The following is a 20,630-nucleotide window of genomic DNA, read 5'->3' on the forward strand; positions in this document are numbered from 1 at the left end:
TAACCCAAACAAATTTCTCATGAGATCACAACAAAGAAATCCATGGTCATGCATAATTAAAAGCTCTCTCTATGTTCCTTTTTGCTCAGTTTCAAATATTAAGGAAGAAAAGAGCCACCTAATAGAGAATGGTGCAGCTTGTAGACCTACAGAGTCTGGATTTCTCCTAGAGAGAATGAAAGCATATGACTGTATGGAGTAATTAAGCATTTATTCCAAAAAAGAATGTTAGTAAATGATTCACATAGTTAAGAGAAAGAGAACACCTCACCCTGAAAGATAAATGAACACAGGTAGGCATTTTAGTAAAAATAAAATTAAGGGCCATAGGATAGCAAGAGTTATTTGAAGATGTGGATGGAATGTAAATGCAGAAAAGAGTAAAAAGATGTAATTTAAAACATCAAGTGCTAGGTCCTGGCCGGTTGGCTCAGCGGTAGAGCGTCGGCCTGGCGTGCAGGGGACCCGGGTTCGATTCCCGGCCAGGGCACATAGGAGAAGCGCCCATTTGCTTCTCCACCCCCCACCCCCTTCTTCCTCTCTGTCTCTCTCTTCCCCTCCTGCAGCTAAGGCTTCATTGGAGCAAAGATGGCCCGGGCGCTGGGGATGGCTCCTTGGTCTCTGCCCCAGGCGCTGGAGTGGCTCTGGTCGTGGCAGAGCGACGTCCCAGAGGGGCAGAGCATCGCCCCCTGGTGGGCAGAGCGTCGCCCCTGGTGGGCGTGCCGGGTGGATCCCGGTCGGGCGCATGCGGGAGTCTGTCTGACTGTCTCTCCCCGTTTCCAGCTTCAGAAAAATACAAAAAAAAAAACCAAAAAAAAACAACACACACATCAAGTGCTAGCCTGACCAGGTGATGGCACAGTGGATAGAGTATCAGACTGAGATGCGGAGGACCCAGGTTTGAGACCCTGAGGTCACCAGCTTGAGCGTTGGCTCATCTGGTTTGAGCAAAAGCTCACCAGCTTGGACCCAAGGTCGCTGGCTCGAGCAAGAGGTTACTCCATCTGCTGAAGGCCCGCGGTCAAGGCACATATGAGAAAGCAATCAATGAACAACTAAGGTGTTGCAACAAAAAACTGATGATTGATGCTTCTCATCTCTCTCCATTCCCATCTGTCTGTCCCTATCTATCTCTCTCTTTGACTCTCTCTCTCTGTCTCTGTAAAAAATAATAATAATAATAAATAAATAAAATAAAATAATGAAATAAAACATCAAGTGCTACACAGAAAAAAAAGTGGGCTGAGCAATCACAAGATATGCAGCTAATTGATGATTAGCTAAAAGTTTTACAATGTTGTTTTGGTAAAAGGTCTTACTCTCTACTCTCCAACCTCCATCCCCACCCCCACCAGATCAAGTGGATAGTACCACATCCATCTCTATGCCTGATGAGTAGCCAAATAACATCAATAGTATTCCACGGTGCTCTACTGACACCTAATGGCAGCTATTCAAATTGCAAGCATAGTGCCTTAGAGAACTCAATTCTACTTCTAAAGGCAGGTATCTTGCATATTTAATCCTGTATGAGAGTTTGTAGTTATACCTGGAGGAGCAATTGAAGTAAATCTCTAAATATTGAAAATCTATGATATGCTCGGAAAGGTACATTTGAACTATAGGGAGTGCAGTCCCTATCTCAGAGGAGCTAGATAAAGAAAACAATAAAAAATAATAATAAATATTGTGTGTCATTGGAGTATCCAAGAAGAAAATATCTATAGCAAGCAACAAGATCCCTGGTTTACCATGATAGAACAGAAGGAATAACTAAGCCAAATGGAAACCCAAGTAGTTCTCCTCCTTTGCAGTTTTGTCAGGTTGGGGGAGGAAGGAAGAGAAGGGAAGGGGGAACCAACTGCTGTTTGATGAGTGCTGTGTGATGGGAGTTTGATACCTGTTGTTTCATTTACTCTTCACAACTTTCCTACAAAGAAAGGTTACTGTCAAAATATCAAAGATCATTAGAAATTAGGTATACAGCCAAGATTCCTGAGCTGGGATCCTAACACAGGTTTGAGAGAGCTGGGGATCCATGCCCATCGAGTCACACTGCTGTAATGATCATTAGAAATTAGATATACAGCCAAGATTCCTGATCTGGGATCCTAACACAGGTTTGAGAGAGCTGGCGATCCATGTTCATTGAGTCACACTGCTGTAATGATCATTAGAAATTAGGTATACAGCTAAGATTCCTGATCTGGGATCCTAACACAGGTTTGAGAGAGCTGGCGATCCATGCTCATTGAGTCACACTGCTGTAATGTACTAAGCCTCTCCTCCAGTTTCGAAAACACTGTGATACTGAGAGAGATGCATGTGAGTTTATGCTTTAGCAACATGGGTTAATTGTTCTTCATGGGGCTGTGCAGTATGATGAGAGGACATTACCCTACTCAAAGAGGTCATGAGTCAGAAGTAGAACTTAAACTGGACCCTGAAGAAGCGCAACCATCTCTCCGAGGGGTCAGGTCATTTTCAGCTTCCTATAGCACAGTGGCTATACACATTAGGAGACACATCAGCCTCTGGTGGAACCTCTATATTTTTTTAAATTTTTTTCATTTTTATTTAATTTATTGAAGTGATACTGGTATTACACTGGTTTCAGGTACACAATTAAACAAAACGTCATCAGTACACTGTATTGTGTGTTCACCACCTGAAGTCAAGATGGAATAATCTCTTTAAATGGAAAATTTCTGACCCCAGCCAGAGAATCTGGTTCAGCAGGTTGGAGGTGACAGCCAGGTGGTGTCGATACAGGTAGCCCATGAACCACCAAGCTATTCTGGGTGCTTTGGATGCAAGACATGAGCGTCTTTTCCCCAGCAACCTCGATCTGCCTCCTGTAGACCATATGTGCCACTCACAGGGGCTGGGGATGTTCCCATTTTATTGATGCCTTCCACCACACTTTACTTTGTGTCAGAATCCCTTTAGGAAACAGGAACCACCTTAGGCATTTCAAATAAAGGGAATTCATTACAGGAGATTGGTTACAGGGGTGATGGATAAACCGAGAAACCACACAGAGATCAGCGACGGCTAGAGGCAACTCTGCCCTTAGGTATAGAGGGCATGGAGAGGAAACGGTGTTACAAAAGCTGCAGAAGTCGAGGCCGAGGCTGCCTGAGCAGTGAGGTCTGGGTCTGGGGAAGGAGGAGCTGTCCAGCAGCAGTAGGGTCCATGGAGCAAATGCCACTCAGAGCAGAAAAAGGATAGCAGATGCTTTTCATGTCTCCACTGAGGGTGGAATTCTGACTACCCAGATAATAACAATGCTTAGAGAGCATCTTTCCCAGTGGATTTAAGGCCTGAGTGAGCCTCAGAATCGGTTGGATCCCCAACTCAGAAATTTTGATGCAGTAAGTCAGAGACAGGTCCAGACAAAAGTATTCTGAAGTGACTGTAATGTGAGGGCAGGGTGAGAACTGATATGGTACCAAAACAGCAGGGATGTGCCCAACAGAGGGGGATGGGTGCTCAACATGTATATGTTGGGTGAATGAATGAGTGAGTGAGTGAATAAGTGAATGAAAGAGTGAGTGAGTGAATAAGTGAATGAATGAGTGAGTGGATAAGTGAATGAATGAGTGAGTGAGTGAATAAGTGAATGAATGAGTGAGTGGATAAGTGAATGAATGAGTGAGTGAGTGAATAAGTGAATGAATGAGTGAGTGAGTGAATGAGTGAGTAGTGAGTGAGTGAATAAGTGAATGAATGAGTGAGTGAGTGAGTGAATAAGTGAATGAATGAGTGAGTGAGTGAATGAGTGAGTGAGTGAGTGAATAAGTGAGTGAGTGAGTGAGTGAGTGAGTGAATGAGTGAGTGAGTGAATAAGTGAATGAGTGAGTGAGTGAATGAATGAGTGAGTGAGTGAGTGAGTGAGTGAATGAATGAGTGAATGAGTGAGTGAGTGAATGAATGAGTGAGTGAGTGAGTGAGTGAGTGAATGAATAAGTGAATGAGTGAGTGAGTGAGTGAGTGAACAGTGATGACCCAGAGCCCTTGGTGAGCCAGAGAGACCAGATGGACACCACTGCAGAGAAGAACACGTAAAGAACCAGTAGTCAGAAATAATAAGCCGTGGAGGGATGAACATGGCTACCAAGCAAATTGTCTTTTAGCCTGAAATAAATCAAATGCCAAAAGAAGAGAAGAGTCCCACATAGAAGTAACTGAATCCAGAATAGGAGAAGTCAGCTGTCCCTCTACTCAGTGCATGTTCAGTTTCCACCCTCTAGGTCAGGGGTCCCCAAACTTTTTACACAGGGGGCCAGTTCACTGTCCTTCAGACCGTTGGAGGGCCGGACTATAAAAAAAAACTATGAACAAATCCCTATGCACACTGCACATATCTTATTTTAAAGTAAAAAAACAAAACAGGAACAAATACAATATTTAAAATAAAGAACAAGTAAATTTAAATCAACAAACTGACCAGTATTTCAATGGGAACTATGCTCCTCTCACTGACCACCAATGAAAGAGGTGCCCCTTCCAGAAGTGCAGCGGGGGCCGGATAAATGGCCTCAGGGGGCCGCATGCGGCCTGCGGGGCCTTAGTTTGGGGACCCCTGCTCTAGGTTCATAAAGGCACCAGCAGTGACTCTGATGACTGTCCTCTAGTTTTGTTTCAGCCTTTTCCTGAAAAAGTGGGGTGCTTCACACCTCCCCTTCCATTTTGCCTCCCAGCATGTAGGTGTTGTGTGTGACAAGCCAGGTGCAGGGAGCAGTGGCACCGCTGGGGCTCCATGTGCCCCGTGAGCTGGAGGAACGGGCAGATCACCGTACCCCCCTGGGCACAGCGCCGCACTGCTGGGAGTCACTGCCATTTGCTGCCCAGTTCATGCCTCGATCCCCCTTCCCTTCACGTCCTTTTCCATTTCTTTCTCCATCTCATTCTTTCCACGTCCCTCTTCTCTCGCCACAGCCCTCTCCTTTCCCAGTTCTTCACACCCTGGAACATCACCTCCACATTGAGCAAAGCCTTCCTCAGTCCACGCTTCTATTTCCTCCGGGCTGAAATAGTACCACGTGCAGACATGGCCTTGAGCATCCGATCAGGAGGAAGGATGACCCATGGCGTTGTAGAAGAAAGGAGGCAGGTTGCCTTGACTACCCCCCTGAGAAACTTTAGAACTCAGGACATTTCAAATTGACACGAGAGAGCTGTGGGCGAGGTCACTGGCAGCTATTTCAGTCTGATCTGGGCTTTAAGCAGCTCTTCTGTCCCCGTCGTGGGACACTCCCATCGGAGGACTCTGGCCTCACCCCTGCTTTACAGGCATAATGGCTGCTGCACTTCCCAGGCACTGTGGATCGCAGGGTGCCCCACAGCAGGGGCCCCACAAGCTTTAAGATGCCAGAACTCGCCACGGTGGCTCCTGCTGTGAATGACCTACTAACAAGACCAGCACACCCGGGTGGGGTGACAGTGACCAGGCCTGGCTGCTCATCACAATAACCTAGGGAGCATGTAAAGAGACATCCAGATGCCGGGACCGTCCCAGACGTACTGAGTTTCGCTCTCCAGGGGTGTCCAGGCAGCCGGCCCAACACCCTCCTGCTGCCTTCAGAGAGCGCAGGCCCTGGAGGAAATTTGCATGTAGAAATGGCAGGGTGCTTAAGTCTAACTCACAGACAGGTCTCTGACTAATGCTTTTCAGCTCCATTCACATCCTCTACATAACAGTCAAGGTGTCCATTTTGGGGCCTACTCTACACATTTTTAAATAAACAAAACAAACCCATTATGTCCAATCTCGCCCTGCCTATAGAGCCCGATTTAAGCAGCTTGGTATAATTTTGTGATATCTATCTCCCTTCTGTCTTGCCCTTGATGTTTTCTCTAACCTGGTTTTAGATGAACAGGAATACTGTGGACACAGGATTGTGTGATATTTTCCCTGGCATCATACAACAGAGTGGCTGGCTCAGCGTACTGCCAAGGTCAGGACCCAAGCCTTCTCTTCCACTCCACCAGAAAGGCTGGGAGGGTGTCCTGAAGTCCCGCTCAACTTCCTCCCTCTTCCCCCGCCCAGGGCACGGCAGCCCCCTTCCTCCGGCCAAGAGCCCCACAGTCACCCGGTAGGTGCACAAAGGGAGTGCTGCTCACAGCCGCTTTGGGTAAAAGCTTTCACCCTTGTTAAGGCAGGCTTTCAACCCACACCCAGCAGTTTGGGAGAATGGAGAATTATTGCCAGCAGAATCGTGTGTTTAAGTGTCTTACTTGAAAACTCCACACCTCAGATACAGAGCTGCCCTGCTTGATGTTGAATGTATGGCCTCTCGTCTCTGTGCACGTCCCACACCCTTACCCGGGACTCTCAGCACTCTGCATGTCCCGCACCCTTACCCGGGACTCTCGTCTCTCTCTCTGCATGTCCCACACCCTTACCCGGGACTCTCAGCACTCTGCATGTCCCGCACCCTTACCCGGGACTCTCGTCTCTCTCTCTGCATGTCCCACACCCTTACCCGGGACTCTCAGCACTCTGCATGTCCCGCACCCTTACCCGGGACTCTCGTCTCTCTCTCTGCATGTCCCACACCCTTACCCGGGACTCTCATCTCTCCACACATCCTGCACCCTTACCCGGGACTCTCGTCTCACTCTCTGCATGTCCCGCACCTTTACCCGGGACTCTCAGCACTCTGCATGTCCCACACCCTTACCCGGGACTCTCAGCACTCTGCATGTCCCGCACCCTTACCCGGGACTCTCGTCTCTCCACACATCCTGCACCCTTACCCGGGACTCTCACCTCTCTGCACATCCCGCACCCTTACCTGGGACTCTCGTCTCTCCACACATCCTGCACCCTTACCCGGGACTCTCGTCTCTCTCTCTGCATGTCCCGCACCCTTACCCGGGACTCTCGTCTCACTCTCTGCATGTCCCACACCCTTACCTGGAACTCTAGGCTCCCATGAGACCCAGTTCAAACCGTGGACCCTCTTCTCTCACTCAATGACTTCCATGAGATTTCAGGGACATATGTGTGAACTGGAAGATGGCCAAGCAGAATGGAGATCCTGGTCACATGCCAGAAGAGATGGGTCAAATCACATCACCTCTCTTAGTTCAGGTTTCTCCAAAAGTAAGGACATTTGAGACAAGGACTTGTTGTAGGCTGTCTGTTTAGGAGGGTAACCCTAAGGAGGTGAGGGAGCAGGAGAGGCGGTGAGCCGAGGGGAGAGAAAAGGCGGAGGGGGGTAGTGCTGAGGCCGCTGCTGAGCAAAGGGAGTCAGCCCCTGGGAATCACAGGCAGACCCCCCAGAGCCGGCTGCCTGAAGAAGGACACCTGGGCGCGTATCCCTAGGCTCTGGACCCCTGGGGTGAGAATTATTGTAGGGGCATTAACGACCCCTAGATGTCCGTGCACACACACACACGCACACACACACACACACACACATACACACACACATGCACATACACATGCACACACACATGCACACACACGCACACATGCACACACACACACACATACACACATACACACATGCATGGGATGTACTTATACTCCTGAGCCTTAGATAGACTGTCCTCCACAGTGGTCACTAAAATCGAACATGAGCCTTTATGGATGGGCCCCTTAGTGTTCCTGGGGTGCTCTTTCAAGGATAAGATGTCCCTCTTAAATACATCTACCTTGCTGTCCAAAATCTCATGGAAAATCAAGATGAGACTCTTGGGCATTCTTCACACAAAAATGTCCATTTCTGTGGTTCACTTTTCAAATCTGAGGAGGCATTCCTCATAGTCGCACCCGCTTCTGGCTGCCCAACTCCCCCATCAGCACTGATAGGTCCCTCCTACAGCTGCTCTGGCCCCAGGGTCAGGGCTGGAGCACCCAGGACGACCTGCCCATCCCACACTGTGGAAGTATTCCCTGACGCGGTGTCTGCAGGACAGCCCCAGGGTCAGGGCTGGAGCACTCAGGACGACCTGCCCATCCCACACTGCGAACACTGCGGAAGTATTCCCTGACGGGGTGTCTGCAGGACAGACCACAGGCCCCGGCTGTCTCCCAGGACCTGCCCATCCCACACTGCGGAAGTATTCCCTGACGGGGCATCTGCAGGACAGACCACAGGCCCTGGCTGTCTCCCAGGAGCTGCCTCGGCTCACCAGCAGTGGAGAGTCCCTCTTGGCCACATCCCAGCCACCAAAAGCGAAGTTGTGCCTTGATTTGGTTCCTGAGCTCAGGTTGGTGTGACCAGCCTGAGCAAGCATGGCTTTTCCCATGGAACTCTCAGACTTACTTCCCATAAATTCTCCCACTTGCTTCAGAGAAACTAAAACCCCTTCCCCATTCCCACTGCCCTCAGAGGGATTTAACTGCCCAGAGCTTATCTGTGTGGGGGCTTGGAGAACACCCACCACAGAATAGTGGCAGGCTAAACCAACAAAACTGTGTGTGCAGCATGATGCCAATTTCACTTTTTAAAAAGGGAGAGAGAGAATAAATCACACAAGATGTCATTTAATCAAAGGTCCATTGTTGACTTAGGTCAATGGTTCTCAAAGTGAGCTCCCTGGACCAGTAGCAGTGTCACCTGGGAACTAGTTAGAAATGCAGATTCTCAGTCTCCACCCCATCCCAGACTTAGCATGTCATATGTTACGGAGATGGAGCCCAGCGATGCAGGGGGTTCTGAGAGATGCTGAGAGTTGAGGAGCACTGAGTCGGGCCAGTCAGTGAGGCAATCATGGAGCACTGTGCGAGGAGCCGGAAGGAGAAGGTGTGCTGTCCTCCGGAACGCTGGTGTGGTCACAGGGATAAGGCATGTGTGTGCAGCAACAGAATACCAGGGGAACAGCATCTGGGCGACCCAGATGGAAGTAAGGACTCACAGGGAGGTGGGTGCTAGAAGCATTCACAGGAAAGGAAAATCAGACTAAGGGAGGGAAAAAGAGAGAAAAAGAAGAATGCTGATGGAGAGCAAAATCAAAACAGAACAGGAAATAAAGAAAGAGAGAAAGAGAGAAAGAAAGAAAGAAAGAAAGAAAGAAAGAAAGAAAGAAAGAAAGAAAGAAAGAAAGAAAGAAAGAGAGAGAGAGAGGAAGAGAAAGAAAGGGAAAGAGAGGAAGGGAGGGAAGGAAAGAGAGAGGAAAGGAAGAAAGGAGAGCGGGAAGGAGGAAAAGAGGGAGGGAAGGAGAGAAAGAGAGAGGAAGGGAGGGAGAGAGGAGGGAAGGAGGGATAGAGAAAGGAAGAGAAGGAGGGAGGGTAAGAATAAGGAGGAAGAAGCCTTGGTGAGGTTGGGAGCCCAGCTCCTTCAAGTCCTTTGTGGCTCACCAGCTCATTACCTAGTCTAAGCTGGTCAGGAAGGAGCCTTAGGCATGTGGTTGGACACTAATTTGCATAGCTGATATACCAGGCAAATGCTGGCCCGGGTGGGAAGCTGGAACCTCCTTGCATTCTTTGAAGTCTCCAGGCAATGGGGAATTGGAAACCCAAACATTTCCTTCAACTTTTTCATAACAGGAACCAAGCAGCTTCTCCACTACTCTGCGCCATCAGCAGAGGATGAGGTAACCTGGACACCTTGGGTTTTGATTGCTATGAACGGCAAAGCTGCGTGTCAAATTTGCGGGTTTTCCTGAGCAGACTGCAATTAAAAACGTATGGACCCCTCCAAGTCCCACTGATGGCCACACATTTAGCTTCGGGTATGGTGTCATTTTTAAATACTCTTCCAAGTTCCTTTCTGCACTCCCCACTTTGCAATGCATTAGTTACCATGGAAACATTGAGCTCCCCCTCCCCATGGGATATGCAGAGCTTAATTGACTGAGTGGAAAGTTATTTTATGCAATGGCTGGATATTATGTGTGTATCTGTGTGTGTATATATGTTTATATATTATATCATAATAATTATGCATACACATTTATAGATTATAGATTATAGATCATATATATATATACTGTATAATTATTAAATCCAGGACTTCAGTGAAATTCCAATAATTTAAGGAATTTCCCAAAGGAAACAATACACACATTGAAGTTAAAATGCTAAGAACATGGGGCCAGCACATGGCCTGGGCCACACATTATAAGGTGACCTAGGCAAGGGAATATTGGGTAAGAGACCAACAGGCCAGAAAGGAAGGAATGCTGGCATAGCAGAGGGGAGAGGTGGACTCCTGCCCTGGGCACCTCCCCCCCCACGTAACTGCCTGGGTGACTCAGAACAGCTATTCCATGTCTCCAAGGCAATTGCTTCATCAGCTGAGAGAACTGAACAAAGTGGTTCCTACAGCCCCTTTCTGTAAGCATGTCCTAAGATGCTGACTCAGTGGTCGCAGCTGTTACTATAGAAGACTGCCATCTTGTGGTAAGGGTAAATTCTTTTATCCGTTTATCCATCCAACAGTTATTTATTGAGTATTTGCATGCTCAGCTAGGCTCCAATGCTGAGTGAATTTTACAGAGAGTTGAGATGTTGAGACTTGTACGAACATGGCAAGGAAGCTTAGAGGCACATAGTAGAAACGTGGCCTATTTCTCACTGGGCAGCTGTCTTATCTCTTAGGCAGAAAGAGAAATATAGACTAGATCCCAAAGGACAAGTCAACAACTCCATCAACCCGGCACTGGGCCCCAGATGCTCAATCCCTTGTGTCTACCTGAACAGATGCATTGGCGCAGTGGAATTTATCTTCCTGAACTATATATGTTCCCCTCTGCAACTCAAATATCCTTGCTTAAGAGATAATCAGCAAGTCCTATGTGGTTATCCAAAAGTTCAGGATTAAAGAGACTAATTCAGTCTAGAAAAATTGGGGGGTTTCTTTGGTCCTTACTTTATCTTCTCTCAAAGATCAAAAAGAAAAACTGGGGCCAAAATGATAATCCAGATCTAAAAGTTATTTCCTGACAGCAGAATTCCTTCTGTTTTCCAAGCGGGACATCCCAGGGCTTTCTCTCTGAATGGGTCTATCCCAAGGACCTTAAGCAAAAGTCAGGAAAGCCACACTGGCTCAACCAGACATCAGCTACCGGGCTCACTTTGTTTACTCTTGATAAAGGCAGGATAATCATAGACCCTACTTATTAAGGGGGCTATATATTAATTGTTCAGTGATAGTCCACATCAATTTGCTCAACCCACTTGCCAGACAGGAACTATTTTCTCCATATTTCAGGTGAGGAAAATGATGCTCCAAGAGATGGAGTGACATGTTGCTTGTCACACAGCTAGCATGCATCATCAACTGTCACAACAGTGCTCTGTAACAAAACACCCCCAAAGTGCAGAGGCCTAAAATAGTCATTTATTATTGCTCCTGAGTCTGTGGGTCATCTGGGTCCTTCTGCTGATCTTGGTTAGACCTTCTCACATGTCTGGTTGGCTGTGGGTGGGCTGGCTACTCTTGTCCAGGCTCTTGTGTCTGCCATGATGGCCTCAGCTGGGATGAGGGAATCTGTGACTGTGTTTCATCTGTAATGCTCCAGCAAGCTAGCTGAGGCGTGTTCTAGGGGTTATCGTGAGAGAACAAGCCCCAAACACATGAGCTTACATCTCATTGGCCAAATCAAGTCACATGGCTGAGCTAAGCGTTAAGGAGTGGGGCAGAATAAAGACTTGAGACCATCAGTATAAGCAGCGTCCCACAAGTGGAGCTCACAGTCTCAGCACGCTTTCTGCCACCACGGATGAAGGCAACAATAGTGGTGAGAGTTTATTGTTGTTGTTGTTGTTTTTCCCCAGAGAAACATTTAACATTATAACTTTTGTTTGTGAAAAGCATTGAAAATAATTCTGTATTCTAAGGAAAGTGAAAAATAAAAATTTCTTGGTTAATATGTAGATGAGACAGCTACAGAGGATCTAGCTTTTATTTAAAAACTATGTGATTTTGCAAACAAATAATTTATTTCTTTCTCTCCAGTAAATCCAGAATTTCCTTCCAACTAAGTTTGGTCTAAATGAGGAGCCAGTATCCAAATTTAAATCCTTACAAAGTCAGATATTTATACAATTTCCAAAAGTTTCATCCAGCCACTACAAATCAGCTAATTCAAAGCAATCTTTTTAAAATTCCAGAGCGAGAATAAAAAACTATTTTTTCTAAGGACAAGAAGAAATGAGTTAGACTACAAAGCCTGGGTCATTCCTCCTGGGTGACCCCATTAACCAAATGCCCCAGTGGCACTGCCAGTCGTGACTTTATGACACTCACATGCTTAGATGGCATCTTGCCCTGCCAACACCAAACAGTTGAAAGTTTTGAGGGTTTTATAGACCAAACATGTGGATGCTTGACCACATTTTTCCATTTTCTATCTGGAAAAGAATGGAGACAGCCTGAGGTTTGTCTCTTAGATTTCCTAAAGTGACCTTGGATGCCTTTAAAAGGCTGTAAATCAAACCAGCACAGATGACAATGACTGTCCTTACAATTAGCCACTTAAAAGGTAGCCATGAGTGTTAAAAAGAAAATCATGGAGGATGACGTCAGAGTAATGGCGGGGTAGGAAGCGATACCGATAAATCTCCCCCAAAACTCAACAAGATCTTCAACCAGAAACAGAAAAACCTATACTTGGAGCTTCCAGATGCTTCGCAATACACCCAAAGGTATGATTGAGTGAAAAATTGGCTAAATATATAACCAAACCCCGAAGGAAATAGGGAGTAAGAAATGCTCCGCCTTCCTCACTAACCTAAACAGGGCGGCTTTCTCTGGTAACTGTGAATATAGAAACCGAGGCAGGCAAAGGGGGTGAATACATCCAGGCCGCGACACAAACGGCCGAACCAGGCTGTGGCACGGAGATCCAAGCCGAGGAAAATCTGATCCTGTGGCAACCCGGGCAATACAAGCTAACACTCGCGCCAAACCCAAACAAAGAAAGACAAGCGGCGCGGACATTTTACCCGGTCTCCTGGTTGGTGCGCAGTTAGTGGGCGAGAGATTTCTTCCTAAGCCCCGGAAGTGGGTGCCCGTGTTGCCCCACGGAGAGGCAGGGTCAGAGGCCTTTCTGTGGGCCGAGGGCAGAGTCTCTGGGCAGCCCCAGTGCCCTGGGAAAGCCACACACGGGAGGGAGTGAGAACTAATTCCAACGGTGGAGATTTTCCGTACTGGAGGGTGTTTCACTCAGAGGGAAACGCGGCCGGCCTCATATCCTGGTTTGCGCGCGCAGATAAGGAGTGAGCGATTCCTCCGAGTGCCTCGGCAGTGCGCGCCCACCCGTGTTATCGCACAGAGGGGCAGAGTCAGGGGCCTTTGTGTGGGCCAAAGCGGAATCTCGGGCCGCCCCAGCGCCTTGCAAAAGCCGCGCACGGGGACGGAGCGAGACTCAATTCCAACGCTGCAACTTTTCCCTGTGGTTGGGGGTTTCACTCAGAGCGTGAGACTGCTGGCCGGATATCCTGGTCTGTGCGCGCAGCCAGTGAGTGAGAGTTTCCTCCAAGCGCCCCAGAAGTGGGCGCCCGCTTGTGTTACCGGACAGAGTGGCAGAGCCAGAGGTCTTTGAATGGCCGGAAAGCCCGCCTGATTATGCTAGCAGCTCTGACTGACTGAGCCTTACCCAGAGCCCTGTGCTGAGTGGGAATAGAGTGGGGAGTTGCCAGCTCTTTGAGCCTCTTACTATCCAGGCAGAGGCAGCAGCAACCCCATAGCTGGATTATCAGGCTACTAATTGAGGAAGGGAAGACTAGGAGAAAGGCTCCAGGAACACGGACTCTCTCACTGTCGGAGCCTATAAATGCTAATAGCCTCGACTGCCAACGAGACTAAAGCACAATACATGACATTGCCATAGAGACTTATCAACTGCAAACCTCCACCTGAGCGTGGCAAAGGGGCAAAACCCGGGGTACAGAGTCACCGACCAGGAAGAGGGAGAGAAAAGAAAAAGCAAGAAGATAACCTCTCAAAATCAAGAATAATCTGCAGACTTTATAACCTATCCCATTTTATTATATTTGTTCGTTTGTTTCTCTTATCTTCATTCTTGATACTTTTTTTTTCCTCCTCCAATTTGGCCGATTAACTCTCTACCGGTCTTACTCTCTCCTCTCCTTGAACTACACTACCCATAAGTGTTACATCTCCCATTATCTTTTCTCTTCTCTTCCTTTCTCTCTATGAGGGTTGCACTCCAAAACCCTTAACTCTCTCTCTCTCTCTCCTTTCTTTTTTCTTCTTTTAGTGGTTCCCTCTTTTTTTTTCTCTCCCTCTCTTTCTTTTCTCCCTCTATATTAGTTTCTTCCTTTCTCCTTTACATCTCCTCTCATTCAAACCTCAATAACAAACAAATTATCTTATCTGGGACTCAAACTTATGTTTGTGGCATTTTGGGGGGTTTTTACTTCACCTTTTTAACTCACTAGCAGTGCTCCCATCCCTGGCTCTCCATATTATCTAGTTCTTGTTCCACTAAATACAATAGTAATTTTTTAATTTGTCCCCCCATTTTTCCGTTTTCCTCTTAATCCTCTCATCATAACTCTTAGACAACCAACACCTAAAAGCAAATCATTTTATTCTTGACCCAAATTTTTTCCTTATTTGCTTTTTGTGGGTCCATACGCTCTTTTTTTTCTTTTTTCTTTCTTTTTTTTTTTTTTTTTTTTTTTTTTTTTTGCCCCTTTATTACTTTTCCCCAATTCAGGCCCTCCATCACAGGCATTGTTTGTTATAATTCACAGTCCACCACAAGATTTTCTCAAGAAAGAGGGGAGAGGAGAGGAGAGGAAAAAAGGAGGGGGGGAATAATTTCCTTTTTTTTTTTTTTTTTTTTAATTTTAATTTTATTTTATTTTTCTTTATTTCATTATTAATTTTTTTTAAAAAAAAAACAACTCTTTTCGATTTCTTTTATTATTTTTTAAACTTTTTATTCTTTATTAAATCTCATTAATAATATCAACAAAACCACCCTCAGATGCCATTAAGGAAGAGAAAATCGAATATCATGGATACAAAAGAAAGAGAGGTAACACAGCTAGATGAGGAAAAATCTATGGAGAAAAAATTTAATATATTGGAAACCTTGGAGCTAAATGACAGAGAATTCAAGATAGAAATCCTAAAAATCCTCCGAGATATACAAGAAAACACAGAAAGGCAATTTAGGGAGCTCAGAAAACAACTCAATGAACACAAAGAATATATGTCCAAGGAAATTGAAACTATAAAAACAAATCAAACAGAGATGAAAAACTCAATTCACGAGCTGAAAAACGAAGTAACAAGCTTAGCTAATAGAACAGGTCAGATAGAAGAGAGGATTAGTGAAATAGAAGACAAGCAACTTGAGGCACAACAGAGAGAAGAAGAAAGAGACTCAAAAATTAAAAAAAATGAGATACCCCTACAAGAATTATCTGACTCCATCAAAAAGAATAACATAAGAATAATAGGTATATCAGAGGGAGAAGAGAGAGAAAATGGAATGGAGAACATACTCAAACAAATAATAGATGAGAACTTCCCAAGCCTGTGGAAAGAACTAAAGCCTCAAGTTCAAGAATCAAACAGAACTCCGAGTTTTCTTAACCCCAACAAACCTACTCCAAGGCATATCATAATGAAATTGACACAAACCAACAGCAAAGAAAAAATTCTCAAGGCAGCCAGGGAAAAGAAGAATACAACATATAAAGGAAGGCCCATTAGATTATCATCAGATTACTCAGCAGAAACTCTACAAGCTAGAAGAGAGTGGACCCCAATATTTAAAGTCCTGAAAGAGAGGAACTTTCAGCCACGAATACTATACCCATCAAAGCTATCCTTCAAATATGAAGGAGAAATAAAAACATTCACAGATACAGAAAAGATGAGGGAATTTATCATCAGAAAACCCCCACTCCAGGAATTACTAAAGGGGGTTCTCCAATCAGATACAAAGAACAAAAAAAAACAGAGCCACAAGTAAAAGCTCCAAGAAGAACACAATAAAACCAAATTTAAACTGTGACAACAACAAAAAGAAAGAGGGGGAGAAGATGGAGATTAACAGTAGCAAAGGACGATGGAGTGCAAAAGTACTCACAAAATAGTTCGCTACAATGAACAGGGTAGGGACCCTTTTCATTATTCAAAGGTAACCACCATTGAAAAAACCACCACAGAAGCACATGAGATAAAAAAGATAGCAACAGTGGAAAGATGTATGGAATACAACCAAATAAAAACAAAAGATAGAAAAACAAAAGAGAAGGATCAAACAAGACACAAAACTAACAGAAAGCAAGATATAAAATGGCAATAGGGAACTCACAAGTATCAATAATTACACTAAATGTAAACGGATTAAACTCACCAATAAAAAGGCACAGAGTAGCAGAATGGATTCAAAAAGAAAATCCAACTGTATGCTGCCTATAGGAAACTCATCTAAGTAACAAGGATAAAAACAAATTCAAAGTGAAAGGCTGGAAAACAATACTCCAAGCAAATAACATCCAAAAAAAAGCAGGTGTAGCAATACTCATATCGGATAATGCTGACTACAAGACAGGAAAAGTACTCAGAGACAAAAATGGCCATTTCATAATGGCTAAGGGGACACTGAATCAAGAAGACATAACAATTCTTAATATATATGCACCAAACCAAGGAGCACCAAAATATATAAGACAGCTACTTATTGATCTTAAAACAATAACTGACAAAAATACAATCATACTTGGAGACCTCAATACACCACTGACGGCTCTAGATCGGTCATCCAAAGAGAGAATAAACAAAGACATAGTGGCCTTAAACAAAACACTAGAGCACCTGGATATGATAGACATCTACAGGACATTTCATCCCAAAGTGACTGAGTATACATTTTTCTCCAGTGTACATGGATCATTCTCAAGAATTGACCATATGTTGGGCCACAAAAACAACATCAGCAAATTCAGAAAAATCGAAGTTGTACCAAGCATATTTTCTGATCATAAAGCCTTGAAACTAGAATTCAACTGCAAAAAAGAGGAAAAAAATCCCACAAAAATGTGGAAACTAAACAACATACTTTTAAAAAATGAATCGGTCAAAGAAGAAATAAGTGCAGAGATCAAAAGATATATACAGACTAATGAAAATGACAATACGACATATCAGAATCTATGGGATGCAGCAAAAGCAGTGATAAGAGGGAAGTTCATATCACTTCAGGCATATATGAACAAACAAGAGAGAGCCCAAGTGAACCACTTAACTTCCCACCTTAAGGAACTAGAAAAAGAAGAACAAAGACAACCCAAAACCTGTCGAAGAAAGGAGATAATAAAAATCAGAGCAGAAATAAATGAATTAGAGAACAGAATAACTATAGAAAAAATTAATAGAACAAGGAGCTGGTTCTTTGAAAAGATCAACAAAATTGACAAACCCTTGGCAAGACTTACCAAGGAAAAAAGAGAAAGAACTCATATAAACAAAATCCAAAATGAAAGAGGAGAAATCACCACGGACACCGTAGATATACAAAGAATTATTGTAGAATACTATGAAAAACTTTATGCTACTAAATTCAACAACCTAGAAGAAATGGATAAATTCCTAGAAAAATACAACCTTCCTAGACTGAGTCAAGAAGAAGCAGAAAGCCTAAACAGACCTATCAGTAGAGAAGAAATAGAAAAAGCCATTAAAAACCTCCCCAAAAATAAAAGTCCAGGCCCTGACGGCTATACCAGCGAATTTTATCAAACATTCAAAGAAGACTTGGTTCCTATTCTACTCAAAGTCTTCCAAAAAATTGAAGAAGAAGCAATACTTCCAAACACATTTTACGAAGCCAACATAACCCTCATACCAAAACCAGGCAAGGATGGCACAAAAAAAGAAAACTACAGACCAATATCTCTAATGAATACAGATGCTAAAATACTAAACAAAATACTAGCAAATCGAATACAACAACATATTAAAAAAATAATACATCATGATCAAGTGGGATTCATCCCAGAATCTCAAGGATGGTTCAACATACGTAAAACGGTTAATGTAATACACCATATCAACAAAACAAAGAACAAAAACCACATGATCTTATCAATAGACACAGAAAAGGCTTTCGATAAAATACAACACAATTTTATGTTTAAGACTCTCAACAAAATGGGGATAGAAGGAAAATATCTCAATATGATAAAGGCCATATATGATAAACCATCAGCTAACATCATATTAAATGGCACTAAACTGAAGGCTTTCCCCCTTAAATCAGGAACAAGACAGGGTTGTCCACTCTCTCCACTCTTATTTAATGTGGTACTAGAGGTTCTAGCCAGAGCAATCAAACAAGACAAAGAAATAAAAGGCATCCATATCGGAAAAGAAGAAGTAAAGGTATCACTTTTTGCAGATGATATGATACTATACATCGAAAACCCCAAAGAATCCACAAAAAGACTACTAGAAACAATAAGCCAATACAGTAAGGTCGCAGGATACAAAATTAACATACAGAAGTCAATAGCCTTTCTATATGCCAACAATGAAACAACTGAGAACGAACTCAAAAGAATAATCCCCTTCACGATTGCAACAAGAAAAATAAAATACTTAGGAATAAACATAACAAAGAATGTAAAGGACTTATATAATGAAAACTATAAACCATTGTTAAGGGAAATCGAAAAAGATATAATGAGATGGAAGAATATACCTTGTTCTTGGCTAGGAAGAATAAATATAATCAAGATGGCTATATTACCCAAAGCAATATACAAATTTAATGCAATTCCCATCAAACTTCCAATGACATTTTTTAAAGAAATAGAGCAAAAAATCATCAGATTTATATGGAACTATAAAAAACCCCGAATAGCCAAAGCAATCCTAAAGAAAAAGAATGAAGCTGGGGGCATTTCAATACCTGACTTCAAACTCTATTATAGGGCCATGACAATCAAAACAGCATGGTATTGGCAGAAAAATAGACACTCAGACCAATGGAACAGAATAGAAAGTCCAGAAATAAAACCACATATATATAGTCAAATAATTTTTGATAAAGGGGCCAACAACACACAATGGAGAAAAGAAAGCCTCTTCAATAAATGGTGCTGGGAAAACTGGAAAGCCACATGCAAAAGAATGAAACTGGACTACAGTCTCTCCCCCTGTACAAAAATTAACTCAAAATGGATCAAAGATCTAAACATAAGACCTGAAACAATTAAGTACATAGAAGAAGACATAGGTACTCAACTCTGGGACCTGGGTTTTAAAGAGCATTTTATGAATTTGACTCCAATGGCAAGAGAAGTGAAGGCAAAAATTAATGAATGGGACTACATCAGACTAAGAAGTTTTTGCTCAGCAAGAGAAACTGATAACAAAATAAACAGAAAGCCAACTAAATGGGAAATGATTTTTTCAAACGACAGCTCAGATAAGGGCCTAATATCCAAAATATACAAAGAACTCATAAAACTCAACAACAAACAAACAAACAATCCAATAAAAAAATGGGAAGAGGATATGAATAGACACTTCTCCCAGGAAGAAATACAAATGGCCAACAGATATATGAAAAGATGCTCATCTTCTTTAGCTATTAGAGAAATGCAAATCAAAACGGCAATGAGATACCACCTCACACCTGTTCGATTAGCTGTTATTAGCAAGTCAGGTAACAGCAAATGTTGGAGAGGCTGTGGAGAAAAAGGGACCCTCATACACTGTTGGTGGGAATGTAAAGTAGTACAACCATTATGGAAGAAAGTATGGTGGTTCCTCAAAAAACTGAAAATAGAACTACCTTATGACCCAGCAATCCCTCTACTGGGTATATATCCCAAAAACTCAGAAACATTGATACGTAAAGACACATGCAGCCCCATATTTATTGCAGCATTGTTCACAGTGGCCAGGACATGGAAACAACCAAAAAGCCCATCAATAGACGACTGGATAAAGAAGATGTGGCACATATACACTATGGAATACTACTCAGCCATAAGAAATGATGACATCGGAACATTTACAGCAAAATGGTGGGATCTTGATAACATGATTCGAAGCGAAATAAGTAAATCAGAAAAAAACAGGAACTGTATTATTCCATACGTAGGTGGGACATAATAGTGAAACTAAGAGACATTTATAAGAGTGTGGTGGTTACGGGGGGGAGGGGGGAATGGGAGAGGGATAGGGGGTGGGGAGGGGCACAAAGAAAACAAGATAGAAGGTGACAGAGGACAATCTGACTTTGGGTGGTGGGTATGCAACATAATTAAACGACAAGATAACCTGGACTTGTTATCTTTGAATATATGTATCCTGATTTATTGATTTCACCCCATTAAAAAAATAAAATTATATAAAAAAAAAAAAAAAAAAAAAAAGAAAATCATGTTGAAGAAATTAAGAATTTATTATGTGCCCACTAAGTGCTGGGCACTTTCACACATGCTGGCATTGGATAGCATGAGAGTGAAGTTCTCCATGGTTAAATCACTCACTCAAAGTCACACTTGCAGTCTTGGTAAGATGGAAAATAGTTCTGCCACACAGATACCATCTCTTAAGCATCTATTTAGATGCACACAAAAATCAGGTTTGAAGAGCTGTGAACAGGAAACCACTCTCTCCTGTGTGTGTGTGCTTGTGTGTATGTGGTGTGTTTGCCCCTCTTATGTCTCAGTG

Source organism: Saccopteryx leptura, chromosome 5 (genome assembly GCF_036850995.1).
Source record: "Saccopteryx leptura isolate mSacLep1 chromosome 5, mSacLep1_pri_phased_curated, whole genome shotgun sequence".
Taxonomy (NCBI): Eukaryota; Metazoa; Chordata; class Mammalia; order Chiroptera; family Emballonuridae; genus Saccopteryx; species Saccopteryx leptura.